The sequence below is a fragment of the Panthera uncia genome, assembly GCF_023721935.1.
Source record: "Panthera uncia isolate 11264 chromosome B2 unlocalized genomic scaffold, Puncia_PCG_1.0 HiC_scaffold_24, whole genome shotgun sequence".
Classification (NCBI taxonomy): Eukaryota; Metazoa; Chordata; class Mammalia; order Carnivora; family Felidae; genus Panthera; species Panthera uncia.
In genome coordinates, this window is record NW_026057580.1 from 97,194,466 (window position 1) to 97,212,199 (window position 17,734).

A 17,734-nucleotide genomic window follows, 5' to 3' on the forward strand; every position below is an offset into this window, starting at 1 on the left:
AGGAAGGAAGGAAGGAAGGAAGGAAGGAAGGAAGGAAGGAAGGAAGGAAGAAAATACAATGACAGATCCCAACATATATGACAATTGTCATTTACATCTAGTTCTGAACACATGCTAAGAACAGAGCTCAAACTTTTGTCCTTTTCACTAAGCCTTCCCAAGTCCTGGGAGTAGAAATTCAAGCCTTCCTCCTCAGAAGTTCCTTAATCCTTTCTGCTCACCATTTGTCTCTTTCGTGGTTGTTTTCATGCTGGCTGGATAGCTATGTGTACATCCATCTGCCCTACAGTTAGCTCCTCAAGACCAGTGGGGTCACGGTCACTGGAGCACCCTCTCACAACCTAACATAGTAAGAGCTCCGTAAACACAGGGTATGTTCTTAATTAAAAGAGTCCTAGGTAGACTATATTACTACTGGGAACATCTAGAAAACAAAAATGTACATATAAAGGGGAGGAGGAAATAAAAAAGAGTCCAAAGCATGGTACGGTTTCATAATCATTCCTAAGAGGCAACTGCTTAGCTGGAAATACTGCTGTGCTGCACATTCAGAAGGAGAAAACCCAATCAGTTTTAGCAGTGGGTCTGAAAATGTAGTTAGCTGCCAAATCAGAAGAGGGTAGGTGCTGGGCTAGCTAACACCTACCCTCTGACACAGTCATCAGCCGGCACACAGAGCTTGGTCCCTTGGCCCCCACTACTGTGAAGGATGACAAAGCCAGCACTTATAGTGACCTACAGGGGTTGGAATGCACAGCTTAGGAGGAGTCTTTCTTTCTTTCTTTCTTTCTTTCTTTCTTTCTTTTTTTTAAGTTTATTTTTGACAGAGACAGAGTGCGAATGTGAGCTAGGGAGGGGCAGAGAGAGAGGGAGGCACAGAATCCGAAGCAGGCTCCAGGCTCTGAGCTGTCAGCACAGAGCCCAACATGGAACTCGAACTCACGAACCGCAAGAACATGACCTGGGCCAAAGTCGGATGCTTAACCATCTCCCAGGCACCCCTAGGAGGAGTTTTTCCAAAAAAGTTTGTATCAGTTCAAGTCTTCCTTCTACAATTACAACATTCTCAAGAACTCAAGCCTTGGGGGTCTAAGTGAAACTTCTACTCTGAGAACTACTTCTGGACTACTCAAAACACAAACAAACACACACAAGTTTCCTTCATGTTCTCATTTGAATAGTTTCAGCGTATCCAAAATATAAACAATATCTGATTTCTTTTAAAAACCTGTTTGAGGGGGAAAACCCATATATGAGGACACACTGGATGTGTCTATGAAGATGGAAATAATGCAAAAGGAGGAGAGAAGTGAACACATTCACCACCTAACACAACTTGAATGAAGTTTCCCACACTTAACGGAGCATCTGGACCCTTTCCCACAAGCCGTGGAAGCTAGAACTACCTACGGGGCCACCTCCAACCAGCGAGAGGTAACTTCACAGGAAAGGAAACCAAGCAAAACAGTGAGCACAGCTGATGACGGTCGGAGACATTCACAGTAATGAGGGAGGGGTGCTGAGGGTGCTCTCAGAGGAAGCGAAACCTAAAACAGGGCTTGAAATGCATCATTTTCCACCAGAAAAGTCACCCACTCTTGCCCCATTTTCACCTTCAGTCCCATCCCTTTCACCATGATGGCCTTTCTGCCTTGTGAAATTTTAGATTGATAAAAAGCAGCCCGCCAAACAACCGCCCCTGCAGCATTCTTGGTCAGTCGAAGCACCAGCAACAAGTTGTACCTCTACACATACCTCTCCCACCACGAGGTACCTGAACTCGGTCAGCCTGGAGCCCTGAAACATCATCAGGCTCTCAGTATGTGAAACAAGGCACTTAGGATGTGCTCAGATTTTGCAGTCATGCTACAGGCCATAGGGAACGCCAGCTGGTGCCTGGGCTCCGGCACTTGCCCCCTGAATTAGAATCTGGGCTCCGCTGCATATCCGTGTGCAACCCTGGGCAGGCTATATACCTTCTCGGTGCCTCCATTTCTAACCATCTGCCCATCAAATTTAAGTTGTCCACCAATTCTAAAACATACACATTTTTTTTTCATATTTCTGAAATCCAACTATCTTACTATCGATGGTATCTTTCAATTTATTGGAAGTTTTATTGATCTTGTTAGAGGAAGATCAAAGGCCATCTTACAATCGATGGCCCCTTAGCATCTATGAAATATGGTAGAACCTACCTCACAGGGTTTGGGTGAAGATTAATTTCATTAGTATAGTCTGTAAGTATTTAGAATATCGCTGGGCCCTGAGTAAGTGCTCAATTATTGTTAAGTATTAGTATTAAATTTAGGACTCTGAAAGTGGATGCAGTCATAAAAAATGCTCCTACTATTACCCATGAACTGTGTGTTAAAATGATGGTTAACGCAGAGGTATTGGGGTGGAGGGGTGGCTAAATGCCTAATCAAAGTCCAATTTATCCCCAGCCCTTAGGACTGTTCCTGGCACATAGAAAGTTCTCAATCAGTAATTGTTAACTAAATCAACTGAATACACCACACAAACCTATTCCTGTCGAAAGCCTCCCCATAACACATAAAACATCTACTATCCCTTTACATAAAGGGACACCAGTAGGTACATGGGTCTTTAATGCTAAATCACATTTAACAGATTCCTACTTTTTAAAGTTTGGGAACATGTTCCCAGATCAAAACTTTGTGCAGCTTTTCTCCTCCTATAATGACCCCTCGACTTCAAATTTCCACAAATTTAAATTCTGAACCACATCTGTCAAGACCCAATTCAAATTTCCATCCCTCTCAGGAAAACGTTTCCCATCTCATCTTATTCCATTTGGTCCTCTTTCTATTACCACCCATCACATTGATCTCAGCTACCATACAGACTTTATTTGGACCTTATTGGACAGAACAATACTACCTTGTTTTAAAAATATAGTGTAAGAAATGGAGCACTACATGGCAATGAGAAAGAACGAAATATGGCCCTTTGTAGCAACGTGGATGGAACTGGAGAGCGTGATGCTAAGTGAAATAAGCCATACAGAGAAAGACAGATACCATATGTTTTCACTCTTATGTGGATCCTGAGAAACTTAACAGAAACCCATGGGGGAGGGGAAGGAAAAAAAATGAGGTTAGAGTGGGAGAGAGCCAAAGCATAAGAGACTCTTAAAAACTGAGAACAAACTGAGGGTTGATGGGGGATGGGAGGGAGGGGAGGGTGGGTGATGGGTATTGAGGAGGGCACCTTTTGGGATGAGCACTGGGTGTTGTATGGAAACCAATTTGAGAATAAATTCCATATATTGAAAAAAATAATAAAATAAAATAAAATAAAATAAAATAAAATAAAATAAAATATAGTGTAAGAATAGGAACTGTGCCTTCATTGTCACCGTCTCCCCTGGAAGACCTTACAGAAAGGCAATCTGCTTGTATCCTCTTGTTATGAATTGAATTGTATCCCACCCCCACTCCCCCGCCCAAGATATGTTGAAGTCCTAACTCTAGTCGCTCATAATGGAACCTTATTTGGGATAGATTTATTGCAAATACAATTAGTTAAGGTGAGGTTATACTGGAGTAAGGCAGGACCCTAATCCAATATGACTTGGGTCCTTATGAAAAGACAGCCATGAGAAGACACAGAGACACAGACAGAATACTGGGAGAGATTCTTCCTCAAAGCCCTGAGAAGGAACTGACCCCAGTGATGCTTTGATTTCAGACTTCAAACGTCCAGAACTATGAGAAAACAAATTTCTGCTGTTTTCAGCCGCCTAGTTCTGTTTTCAGCCGCCTAGTTTGTGGTACGTTGTACATTGTCATAGGAGCCCTGGGAAACTAACATCTCTCCTCACTTAGATGCTGTGACACTGGACCAGTTGTTTATTGTTGTCCTTCTCCAGCCAGACTTTCTTCATCTTCTCGGTGGGCTCATTCCTGTGTTTCAGGCCTTTCAAAGTTGGAGTTTCTCCAGGGCCAGGCCCAAGTCATCTCCTCTTCTCACAGTAAATATTCTCTTTACACCCTCTCATGTACCACAATTCAATGACCACCTATATGCTGATGACTCCAAAATTTCTATCTCCAGTCCACCCTCTCCTCTAGATCCCTGTGTTCAACTGACTACTTGACATCTCCACTTAGATCATTCAAAACCACTTTAAACTCAACAAATCCAAAAACAAAAGTCACCCCTCCCTTAAACTGAGCTCTTCTACAGTGAATCTGATCGCAACAAATGGCACTCTGTCCATTCAGATACACAGGCGACACACAGGATTCATTCTTGGCTATTTCCTGAACTTGACTCTCCATATCCAATCCATGATCGAATCCCATCTGTTTCTACTCCTAGAAATCGCTTGAATTTCTTATATCTTTCCACTTGTCTCCATTCTCCGCCTCCACTTCTCTAGTTTAATCCGCTGGAGTGGATTAATCCAGTGTAGTGAACCACGCCCTGAATTACTGCAATAGCCTCCTAACTAGGTCTAGGACTAGTCACTAGGACTCCCACTCTTGCCATGCTTCGATTTGTTCCCCATACTGCAGACCAAGTAACTTTCAAAGGCAAATATGATGCTTTTATCTTCATGCCTAAACAACTTCTATGGCTTTCCAATCCATTCATTTTACAATAAAAACCAAAATTCTAACAACGTCTGGCTGTTCTAACGTAACAAGACACTCAAAAAATATTTGTTAAATAATTTAATGAAAGGTAAACAAACATCATATATGTGTTGAAAGCAGCTACTATGTCTCGTCTATCATACTGTAATACAAATTATTTTTCTGAAAGATATATGCAGTACTTTTAAATCTCCAAAAGCTTCTACTCCAGCATACAACAATACAACAAATGCAATACATACAGCAAATGGAATAGGCAATAGTTTAATTTAGGTTAAGTGGCTTTAAATACATTTCTTCTAATATGGTATTGCTAAGAGTTGGCCGCCATAACCAAGTATGAACTTATATCACTAAAAATTTCAAATCTCATTAATGATAACTTCTTTCCTACTCATATTCTAATAGTCCACAGGTAAGTAAGTGAAAGTTAACAGTTTTGTATGTGATCCACTGTTGGTTTTATCACCAATGCTTCCTTCTCCATATCATTCTACTTGATATGAAAAATAAAATGTGCTAATAATAGAAAAATAAAGTACTAATGTTACACCACCAAAATGAAAGAGTCACTCACCCCAGCTCTATTAAATTTTCCCCAAACCTTTCTGAGTACATGTGTTGGTACTCTGCCAAGAAAGGAACAGCAGAAGCCACATGTATGACTTCTATGAAAACTTGCACACATTACAGATAGCAACAACTATGAGTGTGTATGAACTCCAAATTAACAGATTTTATTCTCATTAAAAGTGATGATAAAAGACAATGTAACATCTTTTCTAAAAGATGGGAAGATGTATTTCTGAACTTACTTTATTAAATAAGAATCTTATAAACAACTTCTAATGATATGTATACACAAAAGCTGTCACAACCCTGGACATGATTTAAAAAGGAGTCCAAAGTAGACAACAGTGCTATGCAATACCCCCAGAATCATCGAATCTGTACATCAGCTAAACAAATTGTTTCTCGTGTCTTCAAACACACTCGCAAAACCATAAGACTTTCCCATAATTTTAACAAGAGCAGTTGTTAGTAATGAAATGAAACCACCACCATAGTCTCTCTATTCCCTTAATATCTCCTTCCTTTAACTCTCTCATTACCTACTTTCCCATTTATTTTTTCTTCTAAACAAATGCAGAGTTAAAATGGCAAAGTAGGCACAGAGAGTTTTCATGGGTGCAAAAGCTACTTCCTTCTAGCCATGTCTACCTGGGCCTCACACCCAACCTGGTCCTCTTATCTTTGGATTCAGTTTTGAATTTGGATGCTAGTAAGAAAAATCTATCAAAGCATTAACAGACTAGATGCCTCCTAACTACAGCATTTGGATATTGCAATGGCTTTCAACTCTGCAGGCCTGTGGCTGTTCCAGAATTGTCTCCCCAAGATCCATGCCCGTGAGGTCATGCCCAGCTGACCTCTTTGGAACCTGATACACTGAAGCACAGCTGTAAAAATAGAGCACCCTATAACGACTTCTTATTAACCAATAAACATACTGTTCTTTCAATTTTAGAGAACTGACACTTTCATATAATTACATAAATACAAGGTGAAATGAATGAATGAAAGAGCCTGAACTTACATAAATGTATTTTCCCATGACCAAGCAGTGTAAAAACAAACTCTGACACGTACAGTTTCCACTAATTCAGAAAGTGGTGAAGGCAGAAAAGCCATTTAACTGAGAGAGCCTAAAGTTGCAGATTGAATCTTTCTCACCATGCTTTTTCTCTTTTAATGTAAACATCCGTAGTTAACACTTTCATGTGTTTCTTCATAGTATATAACTCCCTACATATTATTTCACTTTTAAAGCATACAATTTAGATTATTTTATTTTTAAAACATATTTTTCTGGTTTGTATTAACTGTCTTGTTAACTCCAACCCACCCACCTATCCCATAATGCTACCTGGTTTAATGGCATTGTCATTCACTCACACTGGTTTTCTTAATGCCAGTGTATTTTCAATGTGTTTTTATTTTAAGTCTTCTAGAAACACAAGAAAAAAAACTCTCAAAAATTATAAGGACTTTTTAAGTAAGTCACCTCAACTCCCCCTTTTTTTTATGAGACAAGATCTAAATAAAACAAAATAAAAAAGGAAAATTAGAACACAGTCCTATTGAATGCCTTTTGTGTGACACATATAAAATATTTTCTGCCCTCTTCCTGATGAAAGTGGGTTTCTTCATCGGTTTCAGAGATTTATATTTCAATATTTGATTCATAATTGTGCTTTAAAAATTAAAAAGTGAATCCTACTCAGTTCTCATTGGTGAGGTCAAAAATGTGCCTTCCCAGCTGCAACTCAAATCAGGAACTGCCTATAAATATCTCCTAAGTAAATCTAGGTCCACAGTAATCTCACATACAGGCCTTTTTTTCCAGAAACACATTGCTCTTCATAAAACACATGTTCTAATGCAGTTCACAGCATGGATAGGTCTATCATTCTTCTATTCAAAGACCCACTTAAAAAAAATTTAATGTTTATTTATTTTTGAGAGAGAGAAAGAGAGAGAGAGAGAGAGAGCACAAACGGGGAGGGTCAGAGAGAGAGAGGGACACAGAATCCGAAGCAGGCTCCAGGTGAGCTTTCCGCAGAGAGCCTGATGCTGGGTTTGAACTCCTGGACCATGAGATCATGATCTGAGCCGAAGTCAGACTCTTAAACGACTGAGCCACCCAGGTGCCCCTCAAAGACCCACTTTTATAAATATCCTCTTATTTGCCTTCTAAAAATAAACTCCATGTTCAAACCTATTGAAATAAAATGAAATGTACTTTATCTATGAAAGAATAATAAAGCACATTTTTAAATACTGATAATTATATTTATTAAAAAAAAGATACCTTGACACGGTTCTCATTCTTTCCCTTTCACATTTAGTATGACTATCCTCAAATAATATTAATAAATCGTAAACAAACATATGCCAACTTCACGTTGGTTACTAGTGTTAAATGGCAAGGAATCTTGGCCCCCAATAGAAATAAAAGTGTCTCAAAGAATTTACTTATTCACAAGATGTAACCGTAGGCCTTAAAAAACACTTTATGTATTCTTTATTCTGCGTAAACACAGAGAGCCTTTTTAAGCATGCTTTTTATGTCCTTAAACATAATGAAAAATACAAACACAGAGAAAATAACGTATTTGGACTTCATTCATAGGAAAAAAGGAGATCTTGCTTGTGGTCCTCCTGTCCTCCTTGGGTCTTTCATGCAGGTGTGGCCCTGGACATCTCAACCTCTTACTATCTGGACAAGAGGCCATCCTCCCTCTCCTTCCTACCTGGATCCTGTCATCAAAATTCCAGTTACCTACATCTTGTGGGAAATTGACACTGGAAGTATGTTCCCTTTGCAGTGGTGAACTCACCTACTGAAAAATATGAACTAACTTCTTTGATCCTCAACATGGCCTCATATTTCAATAAAGCACAGCATTAGCCAATGCTCCAAACTGCAAGTTACAGAAACTAACTCAAGCCAGCTTGAGCAGACAAAGGAGTTAGTTTGATGGATACTGGGTTATCATAAGGAATCTAAAGGCAACTGGGCCTTCTCTAAGGGCTGCAGCCAAGAAGTATGAAACTACAGAATCACAAGGACTCTCTGCTCTACTCTGCTATTTTTTCTTTTTTTTTCTTTTCTTTTCATCTTTTGACCCCCTTAAACCTTTTTTCCCAACCCCCACTCCTATAAGCCTGTCTGACTTACTTCATTTAGCATAATGCCCGCAAGGTCCATCCATGTTGTCTCAAATGGCAAGACTTCATTGTTTTTATGGCTAAATAATATTCCATACATATACAAAACACATCTTTGTTCATCCATAGATGGATACTTAGGTTGTTTCCATATTTTGGCTATTGTAAATAATGCTGTAATAAACATGGGGATGCCTACATCTTTTTGAGTTAGTGTTTTCATTTTCTTTAGATAAATATCAAAAAGTGGAATTGCTAGATGATATGGTAGTTCTATTTTTAATTTTTCAAGGAACCTCCATGCTGTTTTCCATAGTGGCTGCACCAATTTACAATTCCATCAACAGTGTACAAGAGGTCCCTTTTCTCTAAATCCTTGCCGACACTTATGTGTCTTTTTTTTAATATGAAATTTATTGTCAAATTGGTTTCCATACAACACCCAGTGCTCATCCCAACAGGTGTCCTCCTCAATGCCCATCGCCCACCCCCCCCCCACTCCCCATCAACCCTCAGTTTATTCTCAGTTTTTAAGAGTCTCTTATGGTTTGGCTCTCTCCCTCTCTAACTTTTTTTTCCTTCCCCCCTCCCCCCACGGTCTTCTGTTAAGTTTCTCAGGATCCACATAAGAGTGAAAACATATGGTATCTGTCTTTATGTGTCTTTTTGATAACACCATTCTATCACTTGTGAGGTTATATCTCATTGTAGATTTGATTTGCGTTTCCCTGATGATTAATGATACTGAGCATCTTTTCACATACCTGTTGGCCATTTGTGTGTCTTTTTTGAAGAAATGCTTACTCAGATGTTCTGTTTATTTTTTAAATCAGACTGGGTTTGGGGGGGGGTTGTTTTTTGCTTTTTTGGTTCATGGGTTTTTTGCTATTGAGTTGTAGGAGTTCTTCATATATTCTGGATATTAGCCCCTTGCGAGATATATGATGTGCAAATACTTTCTCTCATTCTGTTGCCTTTTCATTTTGTTAATGGTTTCTTCTGCTGTGTAGAAGCTTTTTAGTTTGATGTAGTCTCACTTATTATATTTGCTTTTGTTTGTTTTTCCATTTGGTGTCAGATTCAAGACCTACGTCAAAGAGCTTACCACCTATGTTTTCTTCTAGGAACTTTATGGTTTCAGGCCTTTCAGTCAAGTCTTTAATCCATTTTGAATTTATTTTTGTATATAGTGTAAGGTAGTGGTTGGATTTATTCGTTTGCATGTGGCTGCACAGTTTTCCTAACTCCATTTATTGAAGAGACGTTCCTTTCTTCATTGTATATTCTTGGTTCCCTCGTCATAAACTAATTGAACATGTACAAATGAGTCTATTTCTGGGGTTTCTATTCTGTTCCATTGATCTACGTGTCTGTTTTTATGCCAACACCATACTGTTGTATTTACTATAGCTTCATAATATAGTTTGAAATCAGGAAGTGGGATGCCTCTAGCTTTATTCTTCTTTCTCAAGATCACTTTGACTATTTGAGATTTGTTGTGGTTCCAGACAAATTTTAGGATTATTTGTGAATTTTTAAAATGTCATTGTAATTTTGATAGGGACTGCACTGAATCTGTAGATTGCTTTGAGCAATATAGACATTTTGACAATAATTATTCTACCAATCTATGAGCATAGAACATCTTTCCATTTTTATGTGTGTCTTCTTCAATTTCATTAATGTCTTATAGTTTTAAACATACAAGTCTTTCATCTACTTAGTTAAATTTATTCCTAGGTATTTTCTTCTTTTTGATGCAATTGTAAATAAGATTGTTTTATTTTTCTTTCTGATAATTCATTATTAATCTATAGAAACACAAAAGATTTTTGTGTATTGATTTTGTATATCCTGCAACCTTAGTGAATAACTTTATTAGTTCTAACAGTTCTGTGATGGAGTCTTGAGAGTTATCTATATATAGTATCATGCCATCTGCAAATAGTGACAGTTTTACTCCTACTTTTCCAATTTAGATTCAGTATTTTCTTGCCTAATTGCTCTGGTTAGGACTTTCAATACTATGTTAAATAAAAGTAGTAAAAGTGGGCATATTTGTCTTATTCTGATCTTAGAGGAAAGGCTTTCAGCATTTCACCATTGAGTGGGATGTTAGCTGTGGGCTTGTCATACATGACATTTATTATATTGAGATATATTCCCTCTATACCCACTTTGTTGAAAGTCTTTATCATAAATGAATGTTGAATTTTGTCAAAAGATAATTCTGTATCTATAGAGACGATCATATGATTTTTGTCCTTCATCTTGCTAACGTGGTGCGTCATTGACTGATTTGCAGATGTAGAACCATCATTCCATCACTGGAATAAATCCCACTTGATCATGATGTATGATCCTTTTGATTATTATTGAATTCAGTTTGCTAATATTTTGTTGAATATTTGTATACCTATGTTCATCAGAGATATTAAACTGTAATTTTATTTTCTTGTGCCATCCTTGTTTTGTTTTGGTATCAGAATGATACTGGCCTCATAAAATGAGTCTGGAAGAGTTTCTTCCTTTCAATTTTTGGAAGAGTTTGAGAAGGATTGAAATTAATTCTCTGAATGTTTGGTAGAATTCACCAGGGAGGCTATCTGGTCCTGGACTTTTGCTTGTTGGGAGGTTTTTAATTACTCATTCAATCTCCTTACTAGTAATCAGTCTGTTCAGATTTTCTATTGCATTATGATTAGGTCTTGGTAGGCTGTATGTTTTTCAGGAATTTATCCATATCCTCTAGGATGTCCAATTCATTGACATGTGGTATTAGTTGTAACATATCCTCTTTTCATTTATGATTTCATTTGAGTCCTCTCTCTTTTTCATTTGTTGAGTTTATCTAAAATCTTGCCAATTTTGTTTATCTTTTCAAAGAAACAGCTCTTGATCTTCTCCACTGTCTTTTTTAGTCTTTTTAGTCTCTATTTCATTTATTTCTGCTCTGATCTTTGTTATTTACTTCCTTCTAACTTGGCCTTCATTTGTTCTCTTCTAGCTCCTGGTGGTGTAAGTTTGGGTTACTTGAGACTTTTCTTTTTCTCGCTGTGGGCATTTATCTCTATGAGCTTCCAGCTTAGAACTATTTTTGCTGCAACCAACAAATTTTGATACATTTCCATTTCCATTTATCTTAAGGTACTTCTTTTTGATTTCCCTTTTGAATATTTCTTTGACCCATTAATTGTTCAGTAGTATGTTGTTTAATCTCCACATATCTGTATACTCCCCAGTTTTCTTTATGTAATTAATTTTTATTTTCGTGCCACTGTGGTCAGAAAAGATGCTCTTAAGTTTATTAAGGCTTGTTTTGCAGCCTGACATATGATCTCTCTCAGAAAATATTTCATATGCATGTGAGAAGAAGGCATATTCTGTTGCTTTTGGATGGAATATTCTGTATATATCTGTTAAGTCCGTCTGGTACATGTCATTTGAGGCCAATGTTTCCTTATTGATCTTACATTTTATTTATAAAATCTTATAAATAAACGCTTTAGGAGTATTTCTATAGTAGGGAAGTTAGTTTCATCATACAATGTTATTCTGTTAATTGTAAAGACACAGTAGTGCAATCTTTCTGGAAGCCCCGCAAACGTATCCCTTCACATTCATTTCATCACTAAGAATTATAGTGCGACTTTGCTTAACTGCCACATAAGGTCACAGAGTTTCGGCTAAAAGGAAAGTCACAAACATAAGAATAATGCCCCTTCTACCGTATTCTGCTACTTGTCACTTAGTTCTCTTGGTATCTCCGAAATCCTGGCTTCCAAAGGTCAGGGAATGCCAAGCTGGCCTTGGTCCAACAGTTCACAGCTTTACCAGTGGTGTTTCCCTCTTGCACCATCCAGATGACACATTTGGGTTTGGATTATCACCCCCAATAAACGAAGACCTCCCATGACCCAGGCCAGAAGGAGAGCTCGTTTGGCTATTCCCCAACTACCAAGAAACAAATTCCTAAATACAGCATAAACTCCCAGAATTTAGAAGCTGGATTATTGTCGGAAATAACAGAAGAATAACTTCTCTTAGAAAACTGAAAGGAACCTACCACCAAGAGGGAGGGAAAAAAATTTCAATCAGATTTATTCATCTGCATGAAGTAATTATTAATCCATCCTTTTTCACTAATTCATTCATCTCTTCACCCAGTTATCCAACAAATGTATAATGAACTACAGTAAAGAAGATGGTGGTGCATTCATGATGGAAAGGAGTCTGGGGTTTGAATACAGACTGCCTTTTAATTTTTTTTTAAGTTTATTTGTTTATTTTGAGAGAAGGAGAGAGTGCATGCATGAGCAGGGGAGGGGCAGAGAGAGGGGGAGAGAGAGAGAATCCCAAGCAGGCTCCATGCTGTCAGAGCAGAGCCCAACACAGGGCTCAATCTCACGAACTGGGAGAGCATGACCTGAGCCAAAATGAAGAGTCAGATGCTTAACTCACTGATCCACCTAGCACCCCGCCACCACCACAGACCACCTTTTAAACTCAAGATCCAAAACACACTAGCATTGTAACCTTAAACAAGATAGTTGGCTTCTCTGTCCTTCAGTTTTTTCATCCATAAAATGAGGAAATTCATAAGAAGATAAAGATTTAAAGATATGAGATACTAAGATATATGGATAAAATTAATTAACACATGTAAAGTACCTAGAAAAGTGTCTAGCACTCAATATATATTATTTTTAACTACCACTATGAGCTAAAAACTTGACTGGATTCTAAAGTTACAATGATAAGTAAGGCTCTATTGCACTCTCCCTATTAAAGATTACAATCTAGCAGAGCCATGGACTAATTTCAAACCAGTGGTTTATCCTAATCTGAAAGCATAAAGAGGAAACAATGGTAATTTGGTAATTCAAGGACTTAATCCTCTTTTAAATCAAAACCTTCTAATTTAAACGTCTTCCTTATGCCAATAGTCATACCTTCACACTTAATAGCAAATGACAATTAAAAATCAATGCCAGCCATCCCCTAATTCTTAAATCATTTTTCAGTTCTTATCTTACTTTAATTCTCCATAGACCTTGGTAGCGGCACTCATTCTTTCTTTTGGAGAAACGCTTGAGTCTTGGCTTCTAAGACATTACTTCCCTGGTTGCCCTCCTATCTCTCTGGTCTACATCTTCGTTGTCTGGCCTCAGCTTATATTTCTACACTACTTGTCATGACCTCCCAGTTGTTCTTTATTCATAAACCATACTAAACATTCAGAATTCCCCCAAACATCCCCATGCATTCTCAAACCCTCACCAAGCTATTCTGGATACCTATTGACTTTTGGAAGGGCAGCTGAGGAGACATTCCATTTCACGCCTCTTCCCGGATGGCCTAGATCTCCTTATAGGCCTTATCACCCTCTACTTCTTTCTACGTTTGTACTTAACCCACAAGGTCCTAATATTTGGATTTTAATTCAGCTCCCTCATTACACCATAATGTCTTTGAGAACAGCAATGTAAGCTTTCCCTTACTATTTGATAATTTATAAGTAACATAAATAAATAAGTAGACTTTTTAAAAATGCCTCCTCACCTAGCATGTATTGACCGCTTACTGTGGAGCAAGTGCTTCACAGGTATTAACCCATTTAATCCTCACAACAATCTTTGAGGTCTGTTTTAGGAATTATCCCTATTGTACAGATGGGGAAAACTGAGGCTAAGAGGAATGTTGTAAATTGTCCCAAGTCATGCAACTAGAAAGTAGTGAAGGCAACACTGAAACCCAGGTAGCTCCACTCTGAAGCCCACACTCCTCATCAGGCCCTATACTGACTCTTTTCCAGCCATAAGTTTGATTAAGCAACAGAACTGGCTCTCAACAACAGTTATGAAATTTACATCCCTGGAGAGCCTTAAGTAAAGATTTTTAAAGAATGACTTGCCTCTGGAGGCAAAGGAAAGACCAGATGACCCCAGCAAATTCCTGGGGTCACTACTGTATACTTGCCCCCATTATTTTATACATTTATTCATATTTTCCAGAAAACAAATACGTTTTAATATAAATCCGACCAAATAGCTAACACACCATTATCAATAAATCGGTAGTGAATAATTATATCATTGACAACAGGGAGAAATATTTAATAGTTAAATATATAAAAGTTAATAGTTAAACAAATATGAACCAAAATATAACTGAGAATATAAAGAAGGGAGTTAATGCTACTCACTATATTTGCCATTAAGTTAGCTTCAAATCTTCGAGATTCTATCAGCATTTTTTCTTAGCCTTACCCAACCAAAAGTTTACACTGAACACCTTACACAGGCCTTTTTCTTAAGGCCATTCACATTCAGTTCCAATAATAGTCTAGCTGAGATACTTTATTAGACAGACTCCAAACCGTCTGTTTTTCATCTTATTATGCCTCAGAGAGACAGGGAAACGAAGGCTCATGATCAAACCAATGTTTTCTGGAGTAAAATCTAAGTCTCTAAATCATATAGTCAAGTCCCTCATTTTGTCACAAATGTTCACCGAGCACCAACATTGGCTACCTAATTTACAGATCCCAGTGCAAACCAAAATCCAGGAACCCTTGTTCAAAAATTAAGAATTTCAAGACAGTGGCAATAGAGCATTAAACCAGACTCAGGCCTCACAAGACCCACAGGTCACATGCTCACCCAGGAAGCTGACCATGTAGAGTCCCTAGACTTTATTCGGGGCACCATTCTAGGCACGAGAAGTACAGCCATGGCCTTTTAATCCACAATCCCAATTTATAGACCGGTTCAAATGCAGCATCGAAGCTCCCATTAGGTAACGAATGGTCCAATATAAATTATGTTTAAGAGCTCAAAGCCTCTTTGGATCTCAAACTGCTATTAAACCCTTGAGTTAAGTGCTAGTAAAAATGACCCAAATTCAAGTGAGCTATTCTTCAGCTTTGTTCAATGTCTTCTTTTGTAAACCAATAGGTCGATAAGCTTTTTCAAAAACTTCTCTCCTTATATGAAAAAGGAGGGTTGCAAGTAATTAGAATAGTAAAGAAAGTCCCAGGACAGCAATATTGCTATATATCATTCTTTTTTTTTTTCAGTATTTTTCAACTTATGACATGCGTATGGTGTACCTTCTATATGCTTACATTCCACTGAAAAATCAAATAATGTCCCATGATTGCTGAATTTAAACTACTTAGCAAAAAGAGGATTCTGGAAATTATGGCTCAGGAATATGAAATAGGTTCTGAAACATGAGAGATAGTGGTATCTTAATTTCTTCATTTAGCCCCTGTCCACTGGGCATCTGCTCCCGGAGGAGCACTGTTCTAGGCACTGGGGATTCAGTGGGAACAAGACAAACTCTGCCCTGGCTTGTGTAGTTCGTCGGGACAGGCAGACAGTAGTCAACCAATTTTTTAAAAATGCTTTTTAAGACATTTCAAATTATGATTCCAAGATATAATGGAGGACTGCATTAATTCTAGGATTTTCCTTCAAGAAACACAATCTTCTTAGCTGAGAAGTAGAAGATATTCTTTTACCTCCCGTAGTCAGAGCCACAGTTTTGGTCACTATAAAGGCACAAAATTCTTCCACAGCATACAAAGTAGAATATATCCCCAAAGCAGATCTATTTCTAACTCATGTGTGAATCAAATTGTATATATTTGGACCACTATTACAGACGAGGTATTGGGTTTGGGTTAATGTTAAGGAAATTCAGATTCTATGTACAGTTTATAAGAACCCCACACACAGTGACTTTCATAAAACAGCCTGCTAATCTCCTAGTTGTTATGAGATTTAAACTAATATGCCTAAGGATGCTACTTAGTACCTCCAACAAGACGATGCATAAAAACTAAGGATTATTGTTAATACAGAGTTGGAGTAATTGATCCTTAGATTAATACTGCTAAATAAATACTTTCATAATACCACTACTATAAATGGACAAGCTGGGTTTAAAAGCTGTGAAATCTTATTATAGAGCAAATAAACATGGTGCAGAGGGTCCAACTATAATCTGGCCACAAAGGATATAAACCAACATCTACATTAACAGTTTTCCTGGTCACATCAGATACACCTTCTGTATAATGTTACTATAGGGAAAGAGAAGGGGAAAAGAGAATCATAAAACAAAATTTTTTTGTTTTGTTTTGTTTTGTTTTGTTTTGTTTTTTTAATTTTTTTTTCAACGTTTATTTATTTTTGTGACAGAGAGAGACAGAGCATGAATGGGGGAGGGGCAGAGAGAGAGGGAGACACAGAATCGGAAACAGGCTCCAGGCTCTGAGCCATCAGCCCAGAGCCTGACGCGGGGCTCGAACTCACGGACCGCGAGATCGTGACCTGGCTGAAGTCGGACGCCCAACCGACTGCGCCACCCAGGCGCCCCAAAATTTTTAAAAATTAAAAAAAAAAACCAATGACCTTGCGCTCGCACAGTGCTTTCCAGTTTTGTGAAACTTTTCCACTCACACCACCCCATCTGCCTCTTAAATCCATGTAACCATTGAGAGGGTACTATAACGGAGTTCTGCTCTCCTTGGCATAGCTCAAGGAGCCACAACTTCCCCTCTGTTCTTAACTTCTAACTTTATTTGCTTTAATGGGCCACTGAGAATATCTGTATAAATATTTTTGTGCGTTTCATAACAAAATAAGAGTGCTAACAATCACAACTTGAGAGACTTGGGTAATAAAAAGAGAAAATCTTTGTGTTAAATTCTATAAGGATAAAGTTATCTTTAAAAAGATACAGTTTTTAGGGGTGCTTGGGTGGCTCAGTCGGTTGAGCATCCGACTTCGGCTCAGGTCATGATCTCACAGTCCGTGAGTTTGAGTCCCACGTTGGGCTCTGTGCTGACAGTCAGAGCCTGGAGCCTGCTTTGGATTCTGTGTCTCCCTCTCTGTCTGCCCCTCCCCCACTCATGCTCTGTCTCTCTCTCTCTCTGTCAAAAATAAATAAACATTAAAAAAAATTTTTTTAAGATACAGTTTTTAAATCTATAGCTCTTCCTCCAAATGTACTCAACTAATCTTTAACGCCATTGCCTAAGTCAGTTGAAAGCATCCCAAGGGAAATGATATTGTACTATACGCACACCTAGCGATTCCATGGGAACTTTATTATTTTTTAAGAAAAATATTTAGGCAACAATTATAAAAGCTTAAAATCAGTGATCAGCTCTATGACTCAGTTTAACTTAAACATGTAAACAGTGTCTGTTTCAATGTAAAATGATTTTCTAGATTTACCATGAGCTACTAAGTGATATTTTCATCTTTTAAATCTCTTCACTGTCAAGTCTTTTATACAAGAAACCTTAGTAGACCTCCCCGTGAACTCTGGCATTTGGGCTGTGTGTCCAAAAGAACAATGTACCA

General features: G+C 38.0%; 1 protein-coding gene across 5 annotated transcripts in view; it reads right to left on the reverse strand.

Moving 5' to 3' along the window:
• HIVEP2 (HIVEP zinc finger 2) overlaps positions 1-17,734 on the reverse strand; it is a 207,168-nt gene that overhangs the window by 165,971 nt on the left and 23,463 nt on the right. The gene's annotated exons all lie outside the window — the stretch shown is intronic.